At 37.0% G+C, this 27,465-nt stretch overlaps 1 protein-coding gene and 1 long non-coding RNA gene across 5 annotated transcripts in view; both read right to left on the bottom strand.

Annotated features, from left to right (window-relative positions):
- Nucleotides 1-27,465, bottom strand: part of SASH1 (SAM and SH3 domain containing 1) — a 523,157-nt gene that overhangs the window by 289,004 nt on the left and 206,688 nt on the right. The gene's annotated exons all lie outside the window — the stretch shown is intronic.
- On the bottom strand, nt 810-26,993 carry LOC149919009 (uncharacterized). The gene is made up of 3 exons (XR_016464297.1): nt 26,665-26,993; nt 5,031-5,080; nt 810-842 (listed from the first exon to the last, which is right to left on the bottom strand). It is a non-coding gene; the product is annotated as an uncharacterized LOC149919009 (long non-coding RNA).

Genomic DNA, 27,465 nt, shown 5'->3' with positions numbered 1-27,465 from the left:
GCAGTGTTTCTTTTTCCCCTGTTCACAGGCATAAACAAGCACAGGTGCTTGTTTAAGCCAAGCACTCTCAACAGGATCTCAAACAAATCTTAAGAGCTACAATTTAACAAGACATTTCTGCCACCTCCAAGCTACCTGCACACTGAGTTTGTACAATGGATGTGAAATAAGCCAAGTAAAACAAGTTAATCTGAAGCCATGTAACAACGAAGCTCAATATTACTGCGGTCCATATTAGCTCTACCCACTCTATTATAAAGTCACAAATCCTGCTACTGAGGACTGTGAGCATCTTCGGGGACTAGACTGATTATTTTCATACAAATTCATCACCCACTTTTAAAATTAAAAAAATAAAAGGCAAAAAGCTACAGCTATGAGCTTACTATTAAGTTTCCAAATTAATTTTAAAAAGACCAAAGTACAGTGATAATTTCCTGACCACAATCTCAACAAATCAACTCTTTGAATTGGAACTAAAGTAACTAAAGTGTTTTCTGCTTTTATGAAATGTGATTCAGACTAATCCCCCTGAAAACAGATCAAGGTAAAGAAGAGGTCATGGACTAAATGCAGTACCAATGCAATACAAAGCGTATTAAAAGAGAAGAGCAATGTAGTTCTGAACATTAAAACAACAATGCAAAGAGTAACCTAGCTAGGTCAGTAATAGAAATTGCCACAACTTTGTATGTGTTTTTGCATGCATGTGTATACCTTTATTCACATGTACGCATTCTCAAAACTTTCACAAACATATTTTAGTGTGTTAACTCCATGAAAAGAATCAAGTGTTTCCTCAGTGAAGGCTGCAGTTTCTTCAACTGGAAACCTTAACCAGCCTATTGCAGAAAAAAAAAAAAAAGAGGCAATTTTGGGAAAATCTAGACAATATAATCATGAAAAACAAAGTTACTTATCAGACATTACTTATTAGCTGCTATTTATCAGATTCATGAAGTTGAAGTAAATTTATTAGTAGCAATCTGCCACTACAAATTTCACATCTGTTCCACAAGACTTTTTTTTCTTGCGTCGCATACTGTCAGAAGACTGACATCTTGTTTGCTTCATCCTTGTTGGTGAAGCATCTCAAAATGCAATGATTTTTCTCTTAAGATAAATAGGCACTATCTGTAATCAACCATTTAAGAAAGCCAAATTTGCTCATAAATATATAGTTTAGAAAAAGTATTTTAAAAAATAGAGCTAGAGCATAGCAAGTAAAAAAACTAACAAATCTATCCTTCCTCTCTCCTTTAGAAAAATCTTCCATTACACACACAGAATGTAAAATATATATATAAATACAATATATATATATATAAAATATATATATAAATACATACATAAACATATAAATATATTTATATATCAGCCTACAACCAATTATCCAGAAAGAGAATCTTAGTGATAGCCTCCAACCACCTTGGAATGCAGGCATTCCATATATGCCTCAAGATTATGTTCAGCTGAAGTAACCCTGCTGAGCTGTTAAGAAACGTTTCCCCCTCCCACGCTAAAGTATGGAACTGCATGGGTCCAAATGAAGAGGTATGAATGTCAGATTCAACACTACTTGAGGATAGCTTCAGGATAGCTATTTATGTATTTTGAAATAAGATTTTTAGTGTTTATGAGCTTTTGTTAGTATAATTTTCATTTGGAATCTCCTTTTAACAGCAGCTATTTCGTTTGATGTTTTATATGTCTATACTGGAGCCTTTGACTCATCTATTAAAGTAAGAGAACAAATAACGTAGTAATAAGAGGTGGAAGTGAAACATTTCTAAAATGAATCATTTTACTTCTGAAAATAAAATGAGACTTGTTCAGTAAGAATGTAACCAGTGATGGAAAATGGAAAAGACACCTGAGATACTTACAACCTAAAACAATGACCAATAAGAAAAAGCTCGCAAAGCCAGACTGCAGTTAAAAAGTCTGCTGTACACCATGGATTCAGATTACCTTTTCTCAGTTTCTGCACTGCTTTGATTCTGGAAACTACCTGAATTGCAAAACGAATTGGAAGATTTTCAAATATATGCATTAATCAAAATTCTATTCCTAATACTTTGAAGACTGCCTGAAGTACAGTTTAAGCTAAGAATATCTATGGCCTTTTTTTTTTTTGTTAAAAAAAGCTAATCTTTATTGAAACCATTTCATCATTTATTACAGAAATGAATTTCTATTAATCCCCACTCCTTCTGTGGGAAGAGAATCCATTATATGATGATGTTGAGTACACTGAGATTAAGTACTATAAAAAACAAAATAAAACCATGAAAAACTACAGTTTTTACAAATAAAAGCTTTAGGTATTGGGAACCAGCATCTTAAAATCAAACACATAACATAAGATAGGCATGTTTGTATAAGATGAACACTTAAAATGGGTGCAGCTGTCAAGCCATTGGGCTGCAAATGGTCACAAAAGCCCCAGCATGGGTTTGCCCTGACACTGGTGTGCTTTGCTCAGACCAGACCTTTTTGAAGCATTTCTTCAAACAACATCTGGATTCACGTGCCTCTGCCATTCTTAAAAGAGTTCAAAGCACAACTATGAAAAAAACCTATGCAAGCACAAAACCTGACCTTCTGCACCTTTCCATTTTGCTGTTTTCTGATCTTTCTCGTCTTGCTCCTTTAATAGAAAAGAAAACTCTAACAGGCTTGAAAACAGCATGGGGCATAGACCACAATATAATATCTGAAGTAACATATGCTGTCTCTTGTATTCCTGGAGAAAGATTTTTTTTTCTTAAAACATACATTTTTAAGTGTTCCTATTTGAGGAGAAAATCTAAAAGCTGAAAAGTCAGTTGTATCTAGGCTTGACACTGATATAATTATGTTCTCAAGAGCTGTTTTGTTCACACACAGATCATTCATCAGTGGGTATAACATCACACTTGTGTGCATGCACCAAGTTTCCTTCCCTTGCTGGATGCCAGCAACAGAATGGTTTCTGGTCTTTCTAACCACTCAGCCAACACTTAACAACATAGCAACAACAACAATTTCCAGTTCATTTACTCAACTCTGGCATGACCTGTTCTTCCATTTAGATATTTCTTATTTATAGTTGTCAATTTCCTACATCACATAAGCAGACAATAAAATCTCGTTTCTGTTGATAAGGTGTGATTGAAGTTATTATTTCAGATGTTCCTGACTTTCTCTTTGGAGAAGAAGTTTAAAGCTTTCTTCATAAGACCTCCGAAGAAAAAAAGTTTTAGCAACCATTCAGTGAAAAGAAGGGATATTTTAAGCACAAGTACTTTCCCATTCTAACTTCAAAGTGTTTGAAGCAAGACAAATATTTCATATTGCTACAGGTATCTTTTGAATACAAGCTAATTCAGCCTCGTGTGCTGTCAAAATATATATTTTTTTGCTTTTACTTTAAGCACAGAACTTTAATATAAAAACTTTGTTCAGGATAATACCCTCAGTTAAAAGGTTCATGTATTTATAGATGCACATACACATACAGGTGCTCTGATTTTGTCAGCTGTACTAGCTTCTCCTTTACCCCAATGTTAGCCCTGCAGTTACAATAATCTATAACCTTGAAAATATCTATACACTTGATTTTGACCTAGTGACAGCATTAAGCAAATGTCTCCCATAGGCCAGAAAAAGGAAGTTTCTGGGTATCTTCCAGCTAAGTGACAAATCCCATGGAGTAACATTTTGCAAGTACAGGCTTAACTATACAGTCTTCCATAGAAAATAGGTACCCCAGCATAGATCGAACGTACTAAGCCTTCATAGGAGCACTGAACAAGGACATATTACATCACCATAGTTTTAATGTTTCACGACTGAGGATTTAAAAATTAAGTTAACTGGCACTTTTTTTTTTTTTTTTTTGCTTTAGCAACAAAACATGATCAAAATAAAAACAATACAACCTCACTGGGTTAAAAAGTTGAACTGTACATTACTGCTAATATACAAACTGCTTATTCCTTTTAAAAAATGAAAAAGAGCAATTATAATGAAGTGAATGGCTTTTCCATGTGAGAATAACCTTCTTTACCCCTGTTCAAAAATACCATCAATATCAAAGAAGTATGTTGGCAAAGGCTGCATATGCTAGATACACTTAAAGCACCATTACCATAAGTAATGCATGATTTAATCCAATATATAAAAAAGACATAGGATAAAGACTTATGCTCAAAAGAACCCCACATATGCACACAAAAAAATCAAGCAGAGTCATAAAATTTCATTTCAAAAGATAGAATTGAAAAGATAATGATAGAATAATCACCATTTCAACTGAAGGATTATACATGTATTGCCATTTCCATGACAGTGCAGAAACACAAAGGGAGGTTTTTCCTCTCCTGCAGTCCACTGCCTCATCCATCATACCTCTGTTTAAGCAAAGAACCTGTGGAATTTGCACAGTCCAAATAGAACATTCTCCCTTAAAAACTAAAAACCAAGTCACTAAAGAAAACTAACAACCCTTCCTTTGCCTTTACCCAGGTATGGCATATCATTAGTATATGCATTTTAGCATTATTTATAAGACAGAGCCATGGATGGTCAGAACTGCGCTATGGCAAAGCAGAGTGAAACAATACTAGAGCACACAAAGAAAACAGCACTTCATGCTATAAAACGACAACTGGAGAACAAGTAGTCAAATTAGAAACACAGGTAAACCACTTCAGCCAACAATTTTCTGTAATCGAAGACCAAAAAATTCAACACTAAATCATAAACCACTATTAAAAAAAAAAAAAAAGAGAAGATATTCGCAACCAAGCTGATTCTACAGAGGACAGACCAACCTTTCCATTCAAGAATACCAACTACCTGGAGATGTAGCACACACACACACACACACACACACACACAGTGTTTTAGGAACCATCTGTTGCCAGTTATGAAACAAGCCAACACCAGCACCAAAGATTTTAAATTTGAACCAGAGATAGGCTTATTACTTAAATGTTTGTTTATACAGAGCTGACCAATATATTTATATAATGGAGAACACTTACCACAGGAAATAAATGCTCCCCCAAGTCATGAAGAGAAAGCTTCCACTTACCTGAAAGAAAAAAGAAAATAAAGATTATTTAGGAATTCTTTCTTGATTTAGGAGAGGGGAAGTTCTACTTCATTCAGTTTCAACTTTCCTTTCTTCCCCCTCCTCCCACAAAAGTAAGAGATGGTTTGAAGGGGTATAGTCTGCATGTTCAGTACTACCAGTAAATATACATACAATTAAACACATCCCTGAAATGTCTCTTATTCAAAATGGCAGAGCAATTGAGGCTACTGGAAGAGGGGTATATAGTTTAAGGCACAGAGCAGGGAAGAGGAGATGAGCCTCATCTCACAGACGTGGAGGGAGCGATAGCTCTGGGTACTTTCTCAACAGGGAAACACCAAGGGCTGTGTTGGGACTCATTCCTCTGCAGAGAACAACAGGCAAAGGTTCAGCCAAGCTTCCCCCTTCTGAATGAGGTGGTGCATTCCACTGTCCTTACTCGAGAATATATGGAAAGTAAACCTTGTGCATTATTATAGATTCAGAAGTTCTACTAGTGGAATCATTATGTAATCAGATGTGCATAAAAAGAGCTTTTAAATAGAGTGATGTCAACAGGTCAGAAGGAAGTCAAAAAATCATAGAATGGCTTAGGTTGGAAGGGAACTTAGAGATCACGTAGTTCAAACTCCCTGCTGTGGGCACAGTTACTAACCACTAAACGAGGCATTCATTAGATGAGGCTGCCCATGGCCCCACAAGGCCTTGAACACCTCTAGGGAAAGGGCATCCACAAGCTCTCCGAGAAGCTTGTTCCAGCACCTCACCACCCTCTCAGTGAAAAGTTTCCCCCTAACATCCAAACTAAATCTCCCTCCTCTTAATTTAAAGCCATTCTCCCCTGTCTATCAGACTGTGTAAAAGGAAAAGAACAGTTCAGCTGCTATAAGCTTCCCTCAAGTACTGGAAGGCCACAGTCTCTCAGCAGCTCTCTCTTCTCCAGGCTAAACAAGCCCAACTTTCTCAGCTCATGTTCATAGAAGAGGTGCTCCAGCACTACAGTATGCTTTAACTTTGTAAACAACAATTGTGATAATAAATAAGAGTTTACTGAAATCTGAAATGAGATTGCATCTGGAAGTTATTAGAACACAGTTTTTTTTTTTTAATGTTATTTTTTAATAGACCAAATTGTCTCTGTTGAACATGAGTATAGATCCACTCCAATCCTTTTTAGTTACTAGCATGTATCATCAAAGAATGGGATAGTTTGGACACACATCACTGTTCAAGCACATGAAATACATAATGCGTAAGGACAGTTTAAAGAGAGCTTAGGATAAGAGAAAAGAACAAAGTCCCTCATTTACAATTGATACTGTCTTTGAACTGCAGTGCTCCTTATCTAACTTTGCTATCACGGGAAACATTTGAATCATTCAAAATACAGTGCTGTGCATTTAAATAAGGAACTCTGTAAGCTCGTTAAAGAGAGACAAAGGATTTCCTATACAATATTTATGGCTGACCATATATCAACCCTCTAACTCTCATAAGATTTTAGTTCATATGCAGTTGTGTTCCTCAGAAATATATTTTAAGTGTTCCAAATTAATTTTTATTTCTAAAGCCTAACAAGGACACTCCTAATATAAGGAGATAGGGAAGCTCTGTAGTCAGTATCAGGTTGTGCATATCTGCAGAGTGCCTTTCATTGTAAAGCCACAGAGAATGATAGGTGATGTGCCAGCCCTTGGTCCAGAGGAATGGAGCTTCCCTGGCAGATCAGCACCTCAGGGCACAAACATACCCATTAGTGCTGGCACATCATAGATGTTTTGTGTTCAGCACTCAGCACATTTCACCTGTTACCACACCATTTTACCCTCATAGTGGGAAAGAGCACAGGAAAAAATAAAAACTCCACTAAATCCTCTGTTGATCTTTATAAAGCTTTGTTAATTCTCTTTTTTTTCTTTTTATTTCCTGAGACCAGTATCATCTCTAACTAAACCAAGATCTTTTAAGAAATGTACTTCTCTTCAGCCTTTTGCTTACTGTTCGCATATTGCAAGATACTGTTTTTTTCTGTATTTTCTCCCAGATCTCTACAAGGAAGTACCTCAAAATATGCTCAAAAACAGACAAGAAAATTCATATTCACAACACATTTGATAAACTAGGACTAAGAACATCAGGCACAGGTCAGATACTAAGACAACCCTTATATCTACCATTATCTTACAGAACAGTTACAGACATGGAAAACAAAAGATAAGTTTTAATAAATGTATACAGGAATTCAGAGTTACTAAAATGTAAGCAGCAATCACAGAAAGTTAACTATATATATATTTAAACTTGTGCAGCTGTCAAAAAAGACCAAGCTGCCCCTTGGATAGTTAGGAAGCATCTCACAGTTCTGCTGCTCCTTCTAGACGTGCCCCTGCACATCACCCCACTGCTAGGTCACCAAACATGCTGTTAGAAAAATTCATTATTCATTACACTGTTTTTTAACATAAGAAAACCAACAAACACACAAAAGAAGCAAAACTCATCTACTTCGTATGCATTTTAGTCTTGTACTTTATTACAAAGCTTATCGAGACTCTGTCTTCCGTAAGTAAGGTGCAGCAGCGCTGAGCCTTGTAAACCATGGTACAGTTAAGCTGTTGTTGAACTACTCAGACAGTTCTTTTTTTCTACTATTAACAAGAATTTGAAGTTATTTCTTAACTAAAATGGCTATATCATGTTGTGAACATACAGTCATGGTTTTCATGGTTTATCATCAATAAACCATGCCATCATCTGGAAGTTTCTAGCTACAATGAATAGTGAAATTTACTGTAAAAAAAAAAAAAAAAAAAAAAAAAAAAGCCAGAGAAAAAAGTAGTGTACTTTTCCTCCTGGAATACTGTATGCTAGAATTTAATGTTTTGACTGAAGCAACTCTTAGGCAATTTTTTTTTTTAAGCCCAGTGCCTAGGGGATTGCACTTCAATGTATAAGCCATTCCCTGCTTACAGTTTCATCTAAAGCCAAGTCTAGTTTCGTGGCTTTGGGTAGGTTTTAGTTCAACAGGTACTAACTTCATTGAAAACATCTGAAGAATTTGGCTGTACTTACAAGTTCATGGTCAAAGCAAGTTATAAAACCAATGGGATCTCCAACATGAAACCCCTTTTTATAGGTAGATTATTAGAAGTTTTCACATGCAGTTCCAGAATCATCACTTCGATTCTAGTCTGACATACACCGAACTGACATTACCAGTCATTTGGGAACAGGTATAGCTAATACAACTATCATAGTAACAAACTGCAATTATGGGTAAAAGTCAGTTTGCAGACCTGTAAAGTATAGTGAACAGGTGCAGTGAAGTTAGATTATTTCTGTATGCGCATTACAACTAAGGTATAGCATCTAAAGCTGTTGTCTACACTTCAAACATTATTTAAAATGAAACTCAAAAGAAATGCGTCAGAAGATCCTACTTAGGGAGCAGAAATTCTCTAACAATGCAAATGTAGTTATTCCAAAAATCTGAGGATGTAACTAAAATAAAGCTAGAATGCATTTTAAGCCTTAGGTATAACATAGATGGTTGGAGTATATAGTCATAACAGACCTTTCCTCATCTTCCAATACCTTTTCATATATTTCCATCTGTTTTATGAAAGTGTATAATAACAAGACAATGTACCAACAGGATTTCACTTAAAATACTCACAATTTTGATACCCACATTCACTGTTTGTGTTGCCACAGAAAGATTCAGCCTCTCTTCCCCTGCAGCTACACACATTGTAGAAGACAAGACTCATTCTGAAATTCAGTTGATATCAGTACAATTGCAAGGAAAATTAGTGCCCAGTAAATCTGTGAGTTAGCCTTCCCATGGGAAAATAATCCCCTTCCATTAATTCTCTATGTAACTTCCCTGAGCTGATTCAACCTTGCCTTTCACTACTGCCAGTTTTGACATATGGAGATCACACATGATATTACAATTCTTGTCATGATCAGATGTGTCCAAAGCAGCAATGCAGTAGACTTCAGCATACATCCAGCTGACCTTGAATTTACTTATTTCATATGAATTTGTGCTCTATTTTTCATGTGAAGGCACATTCCTGGCACTCTCAGACTATGCAAAGTCTCACGGTATTGAGTGAAGTCTCTTCATGGGACCTACTATCATCACCCTATTCATTACTTTGCTATTCAACAACAACCCAGCACTGAAAGAGGAACCATCAAATTTGTCAAATACTAACAGGTGTTGTTATTTCCAGCACAGATGAAGTGTGCTGTAAGATAAGTCTTTGGCATGAATGGTTTTGTGGCAAGTTTCCAGACTCCAATCTCAGAGGAAAGAAAGGACACCTTGAAATCCCAGATCAGAAAAACTTTCAAGCAAAGCTGAATTGACTCTACAGCAAGGTTAAGTACTTTACCAAACTAAGGTTTCCAGTAAAAGAAAAGCTGAGAACTCTGTGCAATGACATATCTATTTTGTTTTTAATTGAAAAAGGTCGATTACAGAAATGTATGTTTACTATATGTTTGAAAACACTGTCTGCACCAAAATAGCGCAAGCAATAAAAAGGAAATCTCTTCTTGCCATAAAATTATTTCTATTGCTTGCAACATAACTAAAATTGTCAGCATTTACATGTAATTGATTATAAATAAAATGTGAAATATCCTGACATTCAAACTATTCCCTCCTACAACAACCACTTCAAGCAGCCTAGGCACCGACACACAGGACGCTGCCATGCACAGTGCCTAGCAGCAAAAAGAAAACAACAGAAACAGAGCTTTTCTGTCTAGCAAATGCATGCAAAAATAGCTGCAAACCCGGTATCATAAGAAAGTGTATTTATTCTCCATTAGAATCAGTTTAAAGGGATTTGTTTCTGCACCAGCTGTGGTGAACTCACAAATGCCTGTAAGATGGAGATAAGCTATGACCACGGTTGCTACTCTATTACTTTGCTTGCATGTTGGATGTTTTTGTGATTATAGTTACTCCACGATTTAACGGTAGGAGGCTAATGGAAATGTTACTTGCTACAGTAGCAGGCTAAATCAGTTGGGGAAAGGAAAAGAAATGTGTTTACACTTGAAGATGTCACATAAAACAGTGGGAAGCTCCCACCCTTAACACCAGAATTGGCACGTTCAGTCAAGGACTCATCTACATTATTACATGCTCCTTCCCGCTTAGAGATCTATTAATTTACAATTAGTTGTATTGATTTTATAGCAGATTTGTAATTTCTGTAATAATATATGGACTAGTGAAGAAATTAACTACGCCCCTTCCCAAAGATAAGCAGTTTGATAAACAGGTCTTGGCACAAATTATTGAGCACGTTACTGACAGTCTGGATTTTTCTGCTTTAAATTCTACATTAACTACAGCAGAACTGATAAGTAGATTCTCTCTGCCCCACCTCTTACTCTTGACAGCAATCCACTAGCAGAAAGCGTAATCAGCTGAGGGAGATAATGTCAGTTCAGCCACTGAGGCCTTGTTATGCAGGGGAGATTTAAAATAATGTAGCTATTGTGTACACCGTCTTCCTGGCAAAGGCACTGCACTCTCTAAAAAGTTAAAGTATCTGGAAAGTAATCCTGAGTAAAATGAAGTCTCATCATTATTCTGATAACTTAATCTACATGGAAATGGAAGAATTAACAGGCCAAGCAATAAAGATTCTAGAACATAAACTGTTTAAAACGTGAGAATGTTTTCCAGGACAGTGTCTGTTGTTTATTATTTTATAAAATAATTAGTAACACCATTTTTATTTTTTTACTTATTACTTTAATAATATACTAAGGCATTTTAAAGAACAGGCTTGTGCCTGTTAGTTCTGGCTTAATTTTGTACTTTCCTCGTGCAAATAGAAAAAAAAATAACATTACAGTAAAATATGCATTTTTTTTTCCTGCCCTGTAGATGTTTCACTTGATACCATGAACAGAATTTCTTTCAATTTCAGGTAAAGCCTGTTCAACATAAAGGTGATAGAACACCTAAAAGAATGTCCAACCCATCCCTGAAGTTATGCTACAGTAATTACGATTGCTACGTTATTTAAGTCTCTATCAAATTTTGACAATCTTTGCAAAATCTTCCAGTTTTATGTATACTTGCTTCAAAATAAAAACTCTTCTTCACTAAGAGGTATTCAGAAAGTTAATGTACATGCCTTCATATATTCTAGGCATCTGTTATCTTGGTACTTAGATGTTCTCCTAACCGAAAATGCGTATAGATCGCATATAAAATGCATAAGAGCATAATGCATATAAGAATGAAGATAAGCACCACTGTGTAAAACTTGCACACGTAAATATTACTGTTAAAACATCAGACGTTTTACAATGTTGGTGCAGAAATTTATCTACATGTATTATCTACATGTAGCACCTGCGCAGTGGACATGAAAATTTATGTTAGCCCAAGCTGTATTTACTGAACACCATCAAAAGCTTGACAAATTGTTAAATTGTTCATGGTTATTTATAGTATTTAAACACGGCAGAATTTGAGAGGTATACAAACTCAGAAACATTCAAAGATAGTCCATCAAAGAGGATGTATCTACATCTATATATAGTTGTCCAACTTCAGTCATTAAGATCACGTATATCAGGTGTCAAGCTTCCAAATACTAGAACAAACACAGCAGACACCTGATAGACAATGGCATTCACTCTCCATACAGCATGAATCAACATCCTGAACACTAGATGAAGCAGAGGCCTTGGAGAAGTAGGAAAAAATAGGGTATGGCACATCATAGTTATTTACTTTGTAAACCTGTAGTGGCTTAACTTTTTCCTAAGATGTAACAATATATTATTTAGCTCCCTGAAGCCTTAGAAATACAGTTACAATGCAAATAATATCATTTCCCAATGATATTAGCATGCCTTAGAGCTAAGAATCACTAGAAGTCTTTGCTGTATAACTGAGAGCTGCTTGAAGATCAGAAAATGAAGGTCCCACAATTACAATGTATTTTCTTCCTGTAATAATTAAGAGTTAAACAACTGGGTATGTAACTCAGATTTTGAGTATTATTTACGTTTCCAACACAGTTCCATGTGCCTTAGAGTATCTTTACTATAAACAGGTTAGCAAACATAGCAGAAGGGTAGAGAGAAGAGAGCATCTGCTTTTGGTCAATCATGCTGAAGTGCTAGGTAGAACATCAGTTTGCCTATCACAACTCAAGATCATGAAGAGTAGAAAGAGAAATCAAAGGAAGTGGAACAGACAAAGTTAATAATGTTTAACTGAACATGGGATACCATTTCCGTTGTTTGAAGCAGCCAACTTTAACACAGATTTAACACATGCATACACTAACAAATGTAGACTGAGGGCACCTATAAGAAGTCTGCAAATGCCTTTTTTTGAAAGCATTTTCTATTTACTGTAATTTTTATTAGATAAATTGCCTTAAAGATTTATTTGAATAGTGTAGGCAGATACCAGATAACTGGTGCTAATGCATTTCAAACAGTATCAGCTGCTTCCTATATAACAGCCTTGTAAAACCTCTACTATATTTTGTGTCTGAAAATTAGTGAAGTGTAACATTATTTGACTGTCTCATTTCTCAGCAGCACGCAGCCCTGCTTTTCTCCATCATTGCCTGTTGCCATACCCTCACCAATCAATAACAAATGAGCTCTCAGTGTTTACTCTGTTCAAAATTCATTGCTACAGCTAACTGCTGCCATTCTGCACTCATCTGCAGGAGTAAAATGGGCTATGGGTTTGATCAGTGATCAACTGTGCTTGCTATACATTGCTACTAAAAAAATTCTATATTGCTACTGAACGTCATGGTTCACTTATGCCTCATTGTGATAGATGCACAGACAATCATAAAGACAAGGTCAGAGACCACTTATACACATTCAGATCATTAAAACAGTCAGTGTCAACCTCTACAGGTACATCAAAGAAACACAGTGGGGTGAATATTATCACAAAATCCCAGGTTTAGTCTGTGCTAAAGCATTTCCATATGTCAAGGCCACCACACTCAAGACAGTCTCCTAAATATTCAGTGCATCAAAACAGAGACAGGCAAGCATACAGTCAAGGTGTTTGCACTGCACTGGGGTTATAGGAGACACCAAACAGCTGTAACCTACCCAAGTGTCAAGGTAGAAGACATGTCTTGGCAGTGGAGCTTAGAGGAGATGCTTTCTGCTGTTGCAGTTCCTCCTAACTTCTCTATTGAGAGCTATGTAAAATGTTGTCCAAACTGTTAAATCAGTGTTAAAGGACACAACTCATTACTGCAGGCTGTAGATTACTTGTCTTCCTAATTTAAAGCTCAGTTACGGGAGACTTCCAATGGAAAACAGTGCTACCCTGTAGTCAGAAACGTACTGAAGGGATACAAGTACTGCAAAAAAAGATATGGACATCAACGAGAAGCTTGACTCTTGCAGGACTATTACACATTCTGGGATATATAAGGCTTGCAGGCAGGAACAAATCAGAGAGCTTTAAGACAGAAGGAATGCAAGTGCTCCTTGCACATAAATAAGGATGGAAAAGCCACAAGCACAAGGTAAAATAGTTAGGAGCAGGAACAAGCTGGAAGGCTCAAGCTGGCTCCATAAAATATCGTTTGCAGTGCAGTGGCACACATCACGCCAGACCACAATGTTATCTGTGAAATAGGAGACAGCCACGATAGAAGTAACCACACAGCACTCCATTAATACAAGGAGCTGCTCAGCTCTGTGTGAGCCCAGAAGAAACTACGTTGCCCAGAGGGAACAAGCCATTTTACAGAACTAATGCTTAATGTCTACCTAAGGACTGGTAGGAGTTCCTTCAGGTTTCCAGAGCAATATTGAGCCTCACTGTGAATATCACAAAGATAATTTGATCTGTTACTTGTACTGTGACCAGAATTAAGGCAGTGAAAAAGAAGGCAAAGCTGGCTGCTTACAGGAGTACTCAAGACCATCAAGTTACTGTACATCATGGGGAAAAAGAAAAACAAAGCATACTTCTAAGAAGCTGTAACAAATTTCCTTTTTCCACAGCTCAGGCCTCTTACCCACTCAATTTAAAATTATGGACCAGCTTAATAATTGCCTCAGGTTTACTCTCAGAGCAAAGAAATCCGCATGTAAATGGAAAGCACCTGTAAGAAGTTATAAGCTGCAGAAATCTTCTCAGTTCTTGTTTATATTAAGAACACAAAGAAGTCAGATATGTTCTAAACTGTTAGCATGAATCCAAAACGCAGGTTGAGAAATAGCAAAAGATAAGCTATCTGAACAACTAAACCTGCACAGCGTACAATTTTATTGCCAGGAGCCTCCATTGCAATTAACCTCCATACAGACAAGAACTTGATTTTATACATATCCACACATGAACACAGTGTTTTCATTCCCTAAGTACTACAAATATTGAAAGACCCAGACAGCATATAGTAAAGAAAATGTCCTGCTTTACACAGTTTGTGAATATTCTCTGGCAATTGGTATTTCTTCCAAAAGCATTCCAGATTAAAAAGGGGAAGCCACATGAGTCCAGTATGTCAATGTATACACAGCTCAGATAAACAGCTTCTCACAAAAGATCGTTAAAGCCATAAATTTGGAATAAGGGAAAGCAATTTATAGGGATTTGTTATATATATATTCTCCCCATAAACTTCAGTTTAAAGAAAACAAAACACATAAAACAAAAAAATGATTTTACAATCGTAATATATATTATGAATTAAGTTTTTGGAGCTGCTTCTGTTTTCTCTGTCAACATATGCATACACTCTGTAACACCTAACAACTGAAGTGTATGAATTCTCTGCCAGTACAATAGCAACATGTTTTGGAAATAATCTCGTCAAAGAAAACAAGATGTTTTGGGCCCACTTTCAGAGGTTAACACTTCAGAACAAACAGCTTCCCTAAACTGCTCTTTTACAATGGATGAAGGTCCTATCTAACCAGATACCATCTGTTTTTAGAATACCACTTTGGTAGAAGTACCTTTCTGAAAACACAAGAAGAACTGTACAGTATCACCACCTTATTTCACACTGAAAGAGCCTCCAAACTTCAGAGCAAGAGCGCCAGTGCCAATTAGGAAGTAGTATTCAGGTACCTACACTGCACAGACAACGCTATTCCTATTCTTTGCACATCTCAGATGTACCTGGGGACTCTGTGTGAACAGAACTAGTGGCAGGTCATAAACCACAAATGCTCCTTCACAGATACCATCTGCAGGTACATGTTGTACTTAGAACACTGCACTTAGAATCTAACAATGGGGACTTTTTTTTCCTGTTTTTTTGAACTGTTACATATTACACAATTATAAAGGTAAAACTGGAAGGCAATACAAAATGGAAAAAGGGAGATTTCAACTATGAGCGATCACTGATGAGCTTTGAATTCTCTTGCAGTTTGCTTTAGATGAAGTATTCCCAGCTACGAATCATAATGCAAAACAAATACTTATGAAAGACCTTTGTTAAGATTTGATGTGTGTAAAGACTTTTCATCTTTTAGATGATATCTCACAGATGCGGCATTAGATATTTTTTAAAGTATATACAACTTTTGGATGAATGATGCAAAATCAGAGATAGTCACTTTAAACCAACACTCCTTTTATATCAATAGTGAAATACTGCCTTAGCACATTAAAAAACAAGTAGAACAATCTATCTCTATTTTTGAATTCATGGCAGTGAAACACAGTGTCTTTCCTGCATAGGAAGGTTCTGTTAGCATGTAGCATTCCTCTGCTTTTGAAATTATTTACATCAGAAATTCAGTCTGGGCTTCTAACACAATAGGCACCTGAAGGCTAATTTAAGCAATCTAAATTCATTGGAGTGAGGAGGAAGAAGGTTTATTGCCTTTACCCAAAGAGCTACAAAGCAAAGAGGAGGCAAGGAAGTTGCTAATGGCCATACAAAGCTGATGACAGCACTGCAAGTCCCCCAGATTCTCACTGCACATCGCCTACAAAACTCCACGCTAAGTTCTGTATCAGGGAGTCACAACTTTGAGGTTGTGAACATACCCAACATGATCTTTGATTCACAGTATTAGGAGATGCCAGCACAATGAATTAAGGTGGTTTCTAACAGAACATGATTATTTCCTACATGAATAGGCTTAGAAAAGGTATGATTATTAAACATGATTATGTGAAGAATTTGTGTAAGGCATTTCAGCAGCAACAATTAAAATTTTACAGAAAGGCCTTTATGGGAGTATTTTCCAAGTGAAATGCCTACTGTAACTCAAACAAGATCTTGAAAACCTACATTCAGAGTTTTCTTAGCATTCTATCTTTAAATACAGTAAATAAACTTGGCAAATAAAACAGTTCAGTGCAACAACAAAGAACAATGTCTTCCTAAACTGTTTATCTAAGAACCAGGAGGGATAATTCATGACAATATGCCAGGATTCCTATAAACTGCAATATTATATGAGTTTAAAATTGAGAAAAAGAAAAAACCCACACAGAAATACAACAAGATTTAAACTGACAAGCCAAGTCATATTAAAGTATAAGTGGCAACATTCCCAAGGCACAATATTGAAACTGATAAACACTGCTGACTCATTAAAAGCCAACATCTTCAGCAAAGCCCACTAGAGCAGCAAGGATAAGAATTTGTACTAGATGGATAAGGGCACATTGGCTGCTAAGGCAAATCAGAGCAACTATAAAGCCAGCTTCATGCTTTTCATTTAAATTTTGACAGTCTGCCTTGCTGAGGTGGCTTAGGTTTGCTGCCTTCAGACAAAGTTTTAATCCTCTTCCAGAACATGCCTCAGAAACATTAATATACAGGGAAATACAAGGAAAAATTAAATAAATAGAAAGCTTCGTTGAAACACAGTGTTTGTTTAGACTGCTGGAGAAGTGTCCCTTAAGCAGAGCACTCTAGAATGAGGCAGCACTTCAGAACAGAGGGCAGCAGTAATAAACAATTAGGCTTCTACAGTAATTGAAGAAATCACTGAAGTAATTTATAAGAGGTCACTAGCACTTCAAACAATTGCATACTAGTTCATGCCAGTTTTCCAACTAAGAGCACTAGTAATTACTTAGTCCCACACTCATTTCCTCATTGTCCTTTCTAGAATCTCGTCCCCAGCAATCCCAAAGTCTTCCGGTAACTTGCTCTTTCCTGTCTTGCTGTTAGTAAAGAACAAAGTGGAATTTCAGATTTTGATAAGAAAGTGATTATTTGCTTTCCTATTCAGTATGTTTCAAATATCAGGACGAGTCATCTCATCTTTTAGTCAAAAAAATACATACTGAGACAAAAGATATGCAAAGGTAATGAATGTACATACAAATATGAGAATCAAATCATAAGCCCTTTATATTCCAGAGAAATAATCTGGACAAGCTCTTCCTAATTTGCTACTTATTTTTAAATATTTCATGACAATTATTAATTCAATACAGTATACAAAAACATGCTATATTGTTTCACTCATCCATGCAACTACTAGCTCTGAGACGATATCTGACCAATAGCAAAACAATTATGCAATCCTTCAATAAAGGAAAGAGTTAGGTTCTCTACAGGTAGCTTTGCTTGATTTTGTATTTCTTCCCATGTCACATTTACTTTGACAAGTGTGATTTGCTTAACAAGAAATCATGCTCTAAGCTTAACGCAACCATAATGATCTGAGCCAGAGAAAAAATACAAAACAAAACAAAAAAAAGAATTTCAGAGATCCCTTCCACCTGCCCTCTCTCCTGTTACTGTTATTACCAATGGAAGCAGGTAACAGAAGTCAGACTTCTGATATTGAATTAATAGGAACAGATTTTGGATGCATTTCGGAAACCTTACCTAAGATTCTGCATTAGCAGGAACAAAGTGAAAATAACCAAGTTGAAAGATATTCTAAGCAGCGGGGCAAGGCAACCACTTGTCTTTAAAGCTGATAAGGCTGACCAGTACTTCCAGCCTGACCTTGAATGTCTCTGAGGATGGGGCTTCCACCACTTGTATTTTCCTACTCACATTTCTCCCCCCTTCTGAAATATCAACGCTTAAAAAACTGCATTCTACAAAATTTAACTAGGTTAAAAAATTATTGAAATTTATTTCTCTATCAGTTGTAGAAAAAAAATGTATGAAGTCTCTAGCACATACAATGTAAACAAGGCATTCTAACAATACATTCCTTCTCTCATAGGTTTGCAGTTACTTATGGAGCAATTCATTGGTTTAATTCAGTAATTTGTGAAATGTCCCAGTAGCACTCCCTCCTGAGATTCAGTAACTAGCACACAGGTATTTGCAATTAATGTCCTATGTTTCCATGTTTCCTAAGCCTGGAGTTGCAGCTGATAAAGAACATAAAAGTCATGCCTCACATTTTGTCTGTCATGTCAGGAATAATTCTCTTCTGTCAGGAATGGTTGGACTTTGTTCCAAAAAAAATTTATATGGAAACTCAGAGGGAAGGGACAAAAGTCAAGATCAGTTTTTATTAACTTACAGGAAGAGAAGGAATTTTGTTGGCTAATTTACATTTGTAAAGCTATTGTCTTTTAAGTAGGAGTAGGAAAGCTAAACTAGTCCTTAACTAGTTAAACATTGCCAGTGCTTTGAGCCATTAAGAGCAAAACATTAGCTTTTTTTTGAATACTGCTTTAACAAGTTAGCTTTTCTATAAGGATCACCAAAATATAGTATCATGCTCTAATGGTTATGCATTCAGCTTGATTTCCTAATGCACGCAGGAGAGAACCAATCAAACTTTGCACCAGATCTTAGGTGCATCCAGGCCTGGGGCCCCCAGCACAAGAAGAAAAGGGCTCTTGGAACAAGTCCAGAGGACAGCCACTAAGATAATCAGAGGGCTGGAGCACCTCTCCTATGAGAAAAGGTTGAGGGAACTGGACTTGCTTAGCTTGGAAAAGAGAAGGCTCTTGGGAGACCTCACTGTGACCTTCCAGTACTTGAAGGGAGCGTATAAATAGGAGGGGGAATGACTGTTTATAAGGGTGGATAGTGATAAGACAAAAGGGAATGGTCTTAAACTGAGACAGGGGAGGTTTAGGTTAGATACTAGGAGGAAGTTTTTCCACATAGAGGGTGGTGACACACTGGAACAGGTTGCCAAGGAGGCTGTGGATGCCCCATCCCTGGAGGGGCTCAAGGCCAGGCTGGATGTGGCTCTGGGCAGCCTGGTCTGGTGGTTGGCAACCCTGCACATAAGCAGGGGGGTTGAAACTTGATCTTTGTGGTCCTTTTCAACCCAGGCCATTCGACAATCCTATGGAACCAGAGAACAATAAATACTAGCCTCAGTGGTACAAGTAGTGAACTCTGTGTTGAATAAGTTAAAATATTTTACAGCAAGAAATTCCCTAATGGGGTAAACCCTAACAGCTGCTTTTTTTTTGTCCACTGACTTCTCACATTTAAAAGCTAATTAGCCACGATTTCATCTATTGCAACAACTCTTATTTTCCTTGATACAGAGGGATTTCAGTTCATTGGGCATTTGTTCCTTCATTTTAAATTTACATGTCCTCTGTGCCATCATCCATCACTAGATTTTATAGAAAAGTGTAAAAAAATTTTCAGTATACAAGAATGCAAGAAGATTCTAAGCTAAGGAAACAGCATAAGAAACAGCTGCTTATCACTTTCACAGTGCCTAATGTCACACTGTGTCCAAACTGTTACACAACTCTTATCTTTACTGATGCTTTCATCCACAGCCAGCACCTTTCAGGAGTTACTTCAGAGTGACAGTCAGATGTGTGCAACTTCAAAAGCCTGCCAGATGTTCACTGCATCTTTAGAAATGGTCCTTATTGTGTAAACCAGTTTTCAAATAAGGGACATGGAAGTGCTTCCTGGAATGACAGCCCTTAAAACACAAAATTCTTCCTTCTTTTAACATTTCCATCAAGTTGACTTACATTTCTTTTAATGTAGCCAATATCCAGTTCTTAAAAGCTGCCTGCAGTTGAGCTGCAAAACAGTTTTTTCTACGATGCATTTAAAAACAGTCTGATCTCCTAACAGCCATCTAACTACAGGTATAGTACAGAAGCATTTCTAAAGCTAGAGAATGCATAACCCAGTGAAAGTTAGAGCTTTTGAAGATTAAGCATATACTTCTAGTTCTCTAAATCAGAAAACCTTAGTTCTAATTGTTTTATTTCCACTTCTCTGAATTCCACCCACCGGGGACTGTCTGCTCTCATTAACAGGTAGGAATATGCAATTACAATACAGAATGTGTAACTTAAGAATCCTATTGCTACTCTGACTAGAAGTCTTTCCCGTGCAAAATGATACTTCACATTAGTCTGATTATGCCAGCTCCTTCAGAAGTAGACACTGATTGTCTACTTAGAGGACAAAACTATTTTTATTTCAAAATATATATATACTCTTTTCTTAAGCAAAGATTTTTACGTTTGTAGGTGGTGTTCCAGACATCAGCATGAAAGATTGGCTATGACAACCCGAATGAAGTGTACCAGCAGATCCAAAACACTACATAAAAGACACTCAGTGTGGGGGAAAGCCTACAAATTTTATTCCATCCAAGAATACAAAACCCTTATACAATCTTTTCTTTCCATTCTCTCTCTTCTCTCTAATAAATTATTATTCACATTTTCTTCCCAAGCTCACATGGAATTTAAGAAGTTTGTATTAATCAGAAAACAAATAAAATGCACAGGACTCCTGTTGAAAGTAGAGAAGCACAAAAATGAGAAGATGAAGCAACAGATCCTTCCTTTACACTGCAAACCTCAAACAAAATACCGTGTATCTATAAAGAATAGGAAGAGTGATTATAAAGACCTCTCTTATTTTTGTGACCTCCATGAATTTAAACTTTTATCCATATCTGTCACAGAGTTAACTAGATCAATCTATGCCCACGACAACATCCTAATGTTTGTTTTCCTCTAGATTTAATACAGCTTTCCTAAAATAAATCAGAAACACTGGGAAAGACATCATAGAAAAAAACCTGTGTATTCATGTTAGAGTATCCTCATACATCAGTTAACATTTGAGCAGATTTTGTAATACTGAAAAATATATTTGCATCATATAAAGAGAAAAGAGGTACTGTATCCCGTACATTTTAAGGCAAGAATATACAGATAATAAGATTAGATCACTGAAGACTTTTCAATTTCCCAATTGTTGACATGAAATCTCCATGAAGCCTCCTTATGTAACCTCAAATCAAGTACTAGAAAATGCAATTCCTGAAACTATTAGCCACAAAAATTTAGGTCAGAAAAGGTTTCTACATTTCAACATCAAAATATTTTCCTGGAAACTCACAGGGATTTGATCCTATTTCCTTTCTAAAACAAAGTTCTACTGGATACAACACATCAGAAAGAAAACCATCCAATCTTGGTAAGTGCTGAGCTCCTACATTCCAGTGAAAAAGCTTAGAAAGAAACTTAAAGAATGAGACTTCAGGTGATGGACACGGTGAGGAAAAGCATCATACTGATTTTCATCAACCAGACCTCCACAGTATTTTCTTCCATTGCAAAGCATCTGAGCTCCATTTATTCAAAACAGTTCAGCAGATTTGGGAGTTGGCTGACACAAGGTTTCTAGGAGAATGTTAGAAACACATAGGAATAGCCCTTCAAATTCCCTGGGTCCTAGAAATCAGTATTTTATGTATTACATACATTATAAGCAAGCAGTCCTTGTCTGTTAAACCTCCCTGCTAAATTCAGCGTCAGTTACACATAAGCATAAAGGGGGAAAGAACTAATTTTAATTATATTTTTTAAAAAAGTATAAAGTTCATAGACTTGAACATCAAGTGGTTTCACTGCTAAATACTTGCCAGAAATTTACAAGCGGTATACCGCATCATTAAAGAAAATAATCAGGAGATTGATACTTCTCTAATACCCTTGTACTCTGGCTTTACACAACTCTGGTTTTACATTCTATACCAAGAAGACAACACTACCTCCGTGTACTCCCGTCTAGCAGCATAAGCAAAAGGCCTAGTCAGCTATTTTGCCCCCAGCCAGCTGTACTCCTCTTCCCAGTGCAAGACTAGAGCAATGCAGGAAATATCAGACTGCCATGGGTCCCAAGAGGAAAGCAGCTGAAGGGAGGTACTTCCATAGAACATAGGTTTGAGACTGTCAGCGCTACTACTTTATATCACAGTGCCTATTATGAACTCCCTAAATGTGGCTGGCTCCAAAAGCAGAAGCAGACTCTCAGTTTAAAACAAAACAGACAAGCAGTGCAATTAGAATTTCGAATTCACACGCGAATAAAAGACTGCTTCAGAAAAAGCTTAGAGCAGTTGACACAGGGATCTCTTTCTTCTGAAAAAAAAAAAAAAAAAAAGCATTTAGTTATCAGTACAGATTTAAGGCATTGCTAAAGAGCAAATCCAATTTAACATGAGCAAAACATGATTTAAACACTGATGCAATCTTCAAGCTCTTGCTTGAAAGATTCATAAGGATACCTATAAAAGATGGCACGTGGGAACTCCTAACTATGGGACATTTCACTTCACCAATTGCAACTTTACACTTGAAGTTGTAATCAAATAGTCTCCCTATAATTTTCTCAGTTGAATTCTATGACACTGTCATAATCTTATCTGGCTTCTTGTCCAATATGGGTATTATTTCAGCATTAGCTACAAGCCAGAAACTTGGAAGAAACAAACTGCATCAAATCCTGGAGCCTTCAACTTTAATTTGACACGTACAAAGTGCTAATACAAGCAGACAGCAGGAAATAAAGAAGAGTCACGACTGTCACCTTCAAGTAAATAATCCCTAGGTAACATTTATCCTGCCCCACTATTAAGAAATAATCATGAAAAAGATTTAGAAAGTCTAGGTTTTGGTGCAGAATTTAGAATCCTTTGTTAGGACTGAGACTTCTGCTGCGAGACATGTTTCACTATCCATTTAGCTCTGTTGTTAGCCTGAAAAAGGTCAGCAGAATCTAAATGAAGATTGGTTTGCCCAGTTGTATAATTGCTTAAGGGAAATAACAGTAGAAAGACAACAGGGGGGTGAGGTGGGCAAGGCTGTGTGAAGTGAAAACCCATAGTTGTTCTGGAGATGCACTTACATAATTATAATAGATGAAAATTAAAGAAATAGTGTCAGCAGATCACAACTGAGTTTTAAAAAGCATTTTCACACTAGAGATACTGGAAGTATTTAACTGTAACTCCAGTGCTTCTTCTGAAAGCAGAGTGTAGGAATGACATGCTTCCTCCTATAATTATTAATGATCACGAAATGCAATTGTGAAGACTACAGCTTCTCCTCATAAACCTCAAAGGCTCCAGGAATTTAATATTATAACCGTTTATCGAGAGTTACTGAGGGATCAAAAGAAAGATTAATAAGCCATCTGAAAATTGATTTTTTAATGATATATAAAAATATAAATGAAATGGAAAAAATAGTTACAAGTCTGAGAAATTCCCAAAGAAGTTCAACAACTGAGAAACTGTGAGGTAGCAATGTTGAAGAAATAATGTGCATGGGTGCAATCAATTTCTACACCACCTCTTTCTTACTGAATTGAAGCATCTTAATAGTGGGTCACTAAATTCCAGACTTGCTTTTAATTTCCCATTTGTTCCAATCAGTTAACTGTGAGTATGAAGAACAGCTTCTATTTAGCATGGAGTTTCCATTTTCCGCCTCACTGAATTTTCATCTGCATAAAGTCAAAAATTCACCTAAATAGCCATATTATCCCACCCATTTATAGAATCGTAAATCTGATAACGTTAAAAGCCAAATGAAGAATTTTGGTATTCTTATTCTCCTCCAGTCTTTGCATTTGAAGGAAGAAACCAACTATTTCCTCAGTGCTGTATTTCTTTTATTAAAGTTATACTCCGATCAGACTATTCTTCCTTCACACAGTTCACTGGTACAATAAATAATTCTTGCCTATCAGGTCTGTGTATGTTCTGTAACTGCATAGTGATGTTCAGCTTGAGAGCCAGCCTAGAACCTTCAAATTATGCCCTAAGAAGTTAGAGAAACCACTAATAAAACTGGTCCTGGCAGACCTCATGTGCTTTATGACATGACAGCATACAAGCATTAGTAACTCTATTCCATGCACTGGAATTTCTTTGATAAAAATAAAATGTTTAAAGACATAACAAATACTGTTTTGACTGTAACATTTACACTACTTTAAGAGTTCCTGGAAGGAAAGCATACTTGGAAGTTCAAAGCTCTTCTATACTTAATCATGTCTGTGTCAAAACTTTTCTAAACAAAGCCTTTAAAGCCTCAGTATTACTTGCAATAACTACATCAGATAAAGTCAGTGTGTGTGAAAGATAATGAGATAGATCTTCCTGTAAAAAGAGCCATACTTTAGACACTACAAGCAACCAAAGTTAAGTCTTTAACAGATATAATGTGAAAGCATTGCTCAGCCCAGTAGCTCCTAAGTCATAGCTTCTTCCTCTCTCAGATGAGAACATAGATCCTTGTTTGTACTTTCCATATTTAGCAGGACAAGGGAAGTTCAGGAAGTAGCCAGAAGTTCATTTAATATAAAAATGCAATTATATGAAAACAGAAATTAGTAATAACACAACAAAGGAGATGATTGGAATCAAACTTCACAAGAGAAGCGGCTCTTTAAAAGTCTGAAGAATCCAAACTAAATCATCACATTCAACAGCAAAGATAGTATTAATACAATACCCTATGTAACGAGGTCTATCTAAAAACATCTTATCTGTCCTTGTTTAAGCAGAGAGAAGGCTTTGCAAAGCTGGCTTTACGTATAATGTTCTAACACACTGGATGAGTAGTAGTTAGACCTGTGGAAACGTTTCCATTTTATATGTGCTTACTCAGTTTGCAAAGTATCTGCAATACCTGAATATGATATATTGCAGAATGCATCCCAGTAGTTCTCTTCCTCCTCCCCAAAATTTATCACTGTCTACTCATGTAGAAAATAGCTCCATGTAAGAGAATACAATTATTCACATTCACCTAGAAAAGTCCACAATACATAAGAACTATGGAATAAAAAAAGCCAGCACATGAAATCCAGTTGCTGGCTTTAAATTTTAACTGTTGGACCCAGCAGGTACCTCAACCAGTTTTCAAGCCACCTGTTGAAGGCTGTCTTTTGGAACCCAGCTCCTCGCCCACAATGCTTTTTTCTCTCCTTCACAGAAACTGTGGCTAGCTCTCCTTTGGAGACTTCTATAAAAAGGTCTCTGCCCTACTTATACGGGGGACATCCTAAGTCATGCCAGACCTTTACCTTTTGGCACTGACCATACATTCCTCCATCTTGTCAATATAAATTAATTGATATCATAGAGAAATACAAAGGAACACACAAGATTCACATAAATACTGTAGGGAGAAACCTCAGTAGCTGCAGAAGTATAGTGTTGTACTATCTGATAAGATCATACCAATCAAAAGAGAAGAGATTTCCTGAGGCAGCAGAAGTCATGAGCAACACAGAATACCTCACATTACATCTTCAGTGTAGATTTTTTTTTCTTAATACTCCCGCTCCCTAGCACACCCAGAAAGACTCATATCAATGACACCATCCTCAAAAGCTACAGTTCAAGCAGACAGAAAAGCACTGAAGAGAAACTCAGCACCCAGAAAGCAGTTAGTTGCATACTATGGCCAGGATGAAAAAGAGATACCATGAATAATAGATAGGTCTGTCTTATAACTGAGTGAGCACCAGCTCTTTCCAATTTATAAATCCAGAAGTCTTCCTGGGAAGACACAGTTCCTTTTAGAAGGCTAACACATTCATATATCGCTGAACAGAATATGCTCATCATTTTGTTTCTCTACACGTATTTCTTAAAACAGGTCCCATAAGGTTAATGTCAGGATGGCATGGCTTTCAACCAAGAGAGGGGAGATCCCTAACATTTGATGTTAGGAACAATTTTTTTCTATTCAGAGGGTGATGAGGCACAGGTTGCCCAGAGAAGCCGCAGATGCCTTATTCCTGGAGGCACTGAAGGCCAGGTTGGATGGGGCCTTGTGTAGCCTAATCTGCTGAGGGTCAGCCCTGCCCACAGCAGGGGGTTGGATCTTTAAAGTTTCTTTCAACCCAAGCCATTCTATAAACAACACAAAACTCATAGAAGATGCATTACTACAGAGACCAGCAAACTGCACACATACCTGTTCTCTCACAGCAAACCCAGCCTCCCTCCCACTTGTTCAGAGAACAGGTCTTAATAAATACTAAGATCTCAACTGAAGAGGCATATACACATATCTCTATAACCTAAGCCAGTTGTACCCACGAGCCCTATACACACATGAACCCCCTTGAAAACCAAGCAAGCCAGAAAGCACACCCCTTACATTTATGTCAGAAGCTATATACACTCAGTGCAGCTGTGCTATCAGAGAGACCAGCACCTCCTGAAAACGCTTTCTTCATCACCATGAATATACCAATTCATGGTATACTGGCCAATGAGATCTATCTGGCAGTGCCCCTTCTTCCAGACACAGTCATTGCCCTCTACCACAGCCTGTAAACACTCACCCCAAAGCACATTTTCACTCTTCTCCTCTGTAGCATTGCTTAACCAGTCACAGTCATAAAAGCTTAGAAACATTCCAAAGAATAAAAAGGACTACCTCCTTCTTATACACTCCAAACAGGAACAGTCCCCCTCAGCCTCATCAGGTCTAATAGGCCACAGGTGCTAGCTGCTGATCCCATAGACCAGCTTGGCCCCAAACTCAGAGCACCTGAAGGCAGGGAGGGCCCAGCCCAGTTTGGTCCCTGTGCAGATGAGGGAGTGTCACTGGACTAATGTCAGTTGGTGAAGATGGTGAAGGGGCTAGAAAACCTCTCATGCTCACACCTGAGGAAACACACAGCTTGCACACTTCAACACAGCTTGACTGCTCTTGTATATTACAGGCTTTTTTTCTTTTTTTTTTTTTTTTCTCTCTCAGCACCAGATTTTTACATTTCTTCCAGCTCTCAGCATTTAATAACTGTTTTTGCAAGCAGACAAGTATGGAAACATTGCTTGGGTTATAAAGCATCCCCTTGTTTCAAGATACTTCTCATGCCTGCAGCGTGTGCTTAGGATGGCTGTATTTATTTGAGTAATGATTTGAAGAATCAGAGAAATGCTAAGTATCATTTAAATAGCTTGAGAAATAGTCGTTATTCTTCGTCTGAGTAACAGTGAAGAATGGCTCAGAAATATAGCTGACAGGACAAAGTAATGTTTTAAAGATGTCTCGTGTGGTGGATTTTTTTTCCCCCAAACACAGTAAAATAATCAAATGGTATCTATTTTACCCAGCTGTAAGAACTGCTCTGAAAAAC

Source organism: Phasianus colchicus, chromosome 2, assembly GCF_987193195.1.
Source record: "Phasianus colchicus chromosome 2, bPhaCol1.hap1.1, whole genome shotgun sequence".
NCBI classification, from domain to species: Eukaryota; Metazoa; Chordata; class Aves; order Galliformes; family Phasianidae; genus Phasianus; species Phasianus colchicus.
Note: the sequence above shows the minus strand (reverse complement) of the source record. Positions and strands in the feature narration are given on the sequence as shown.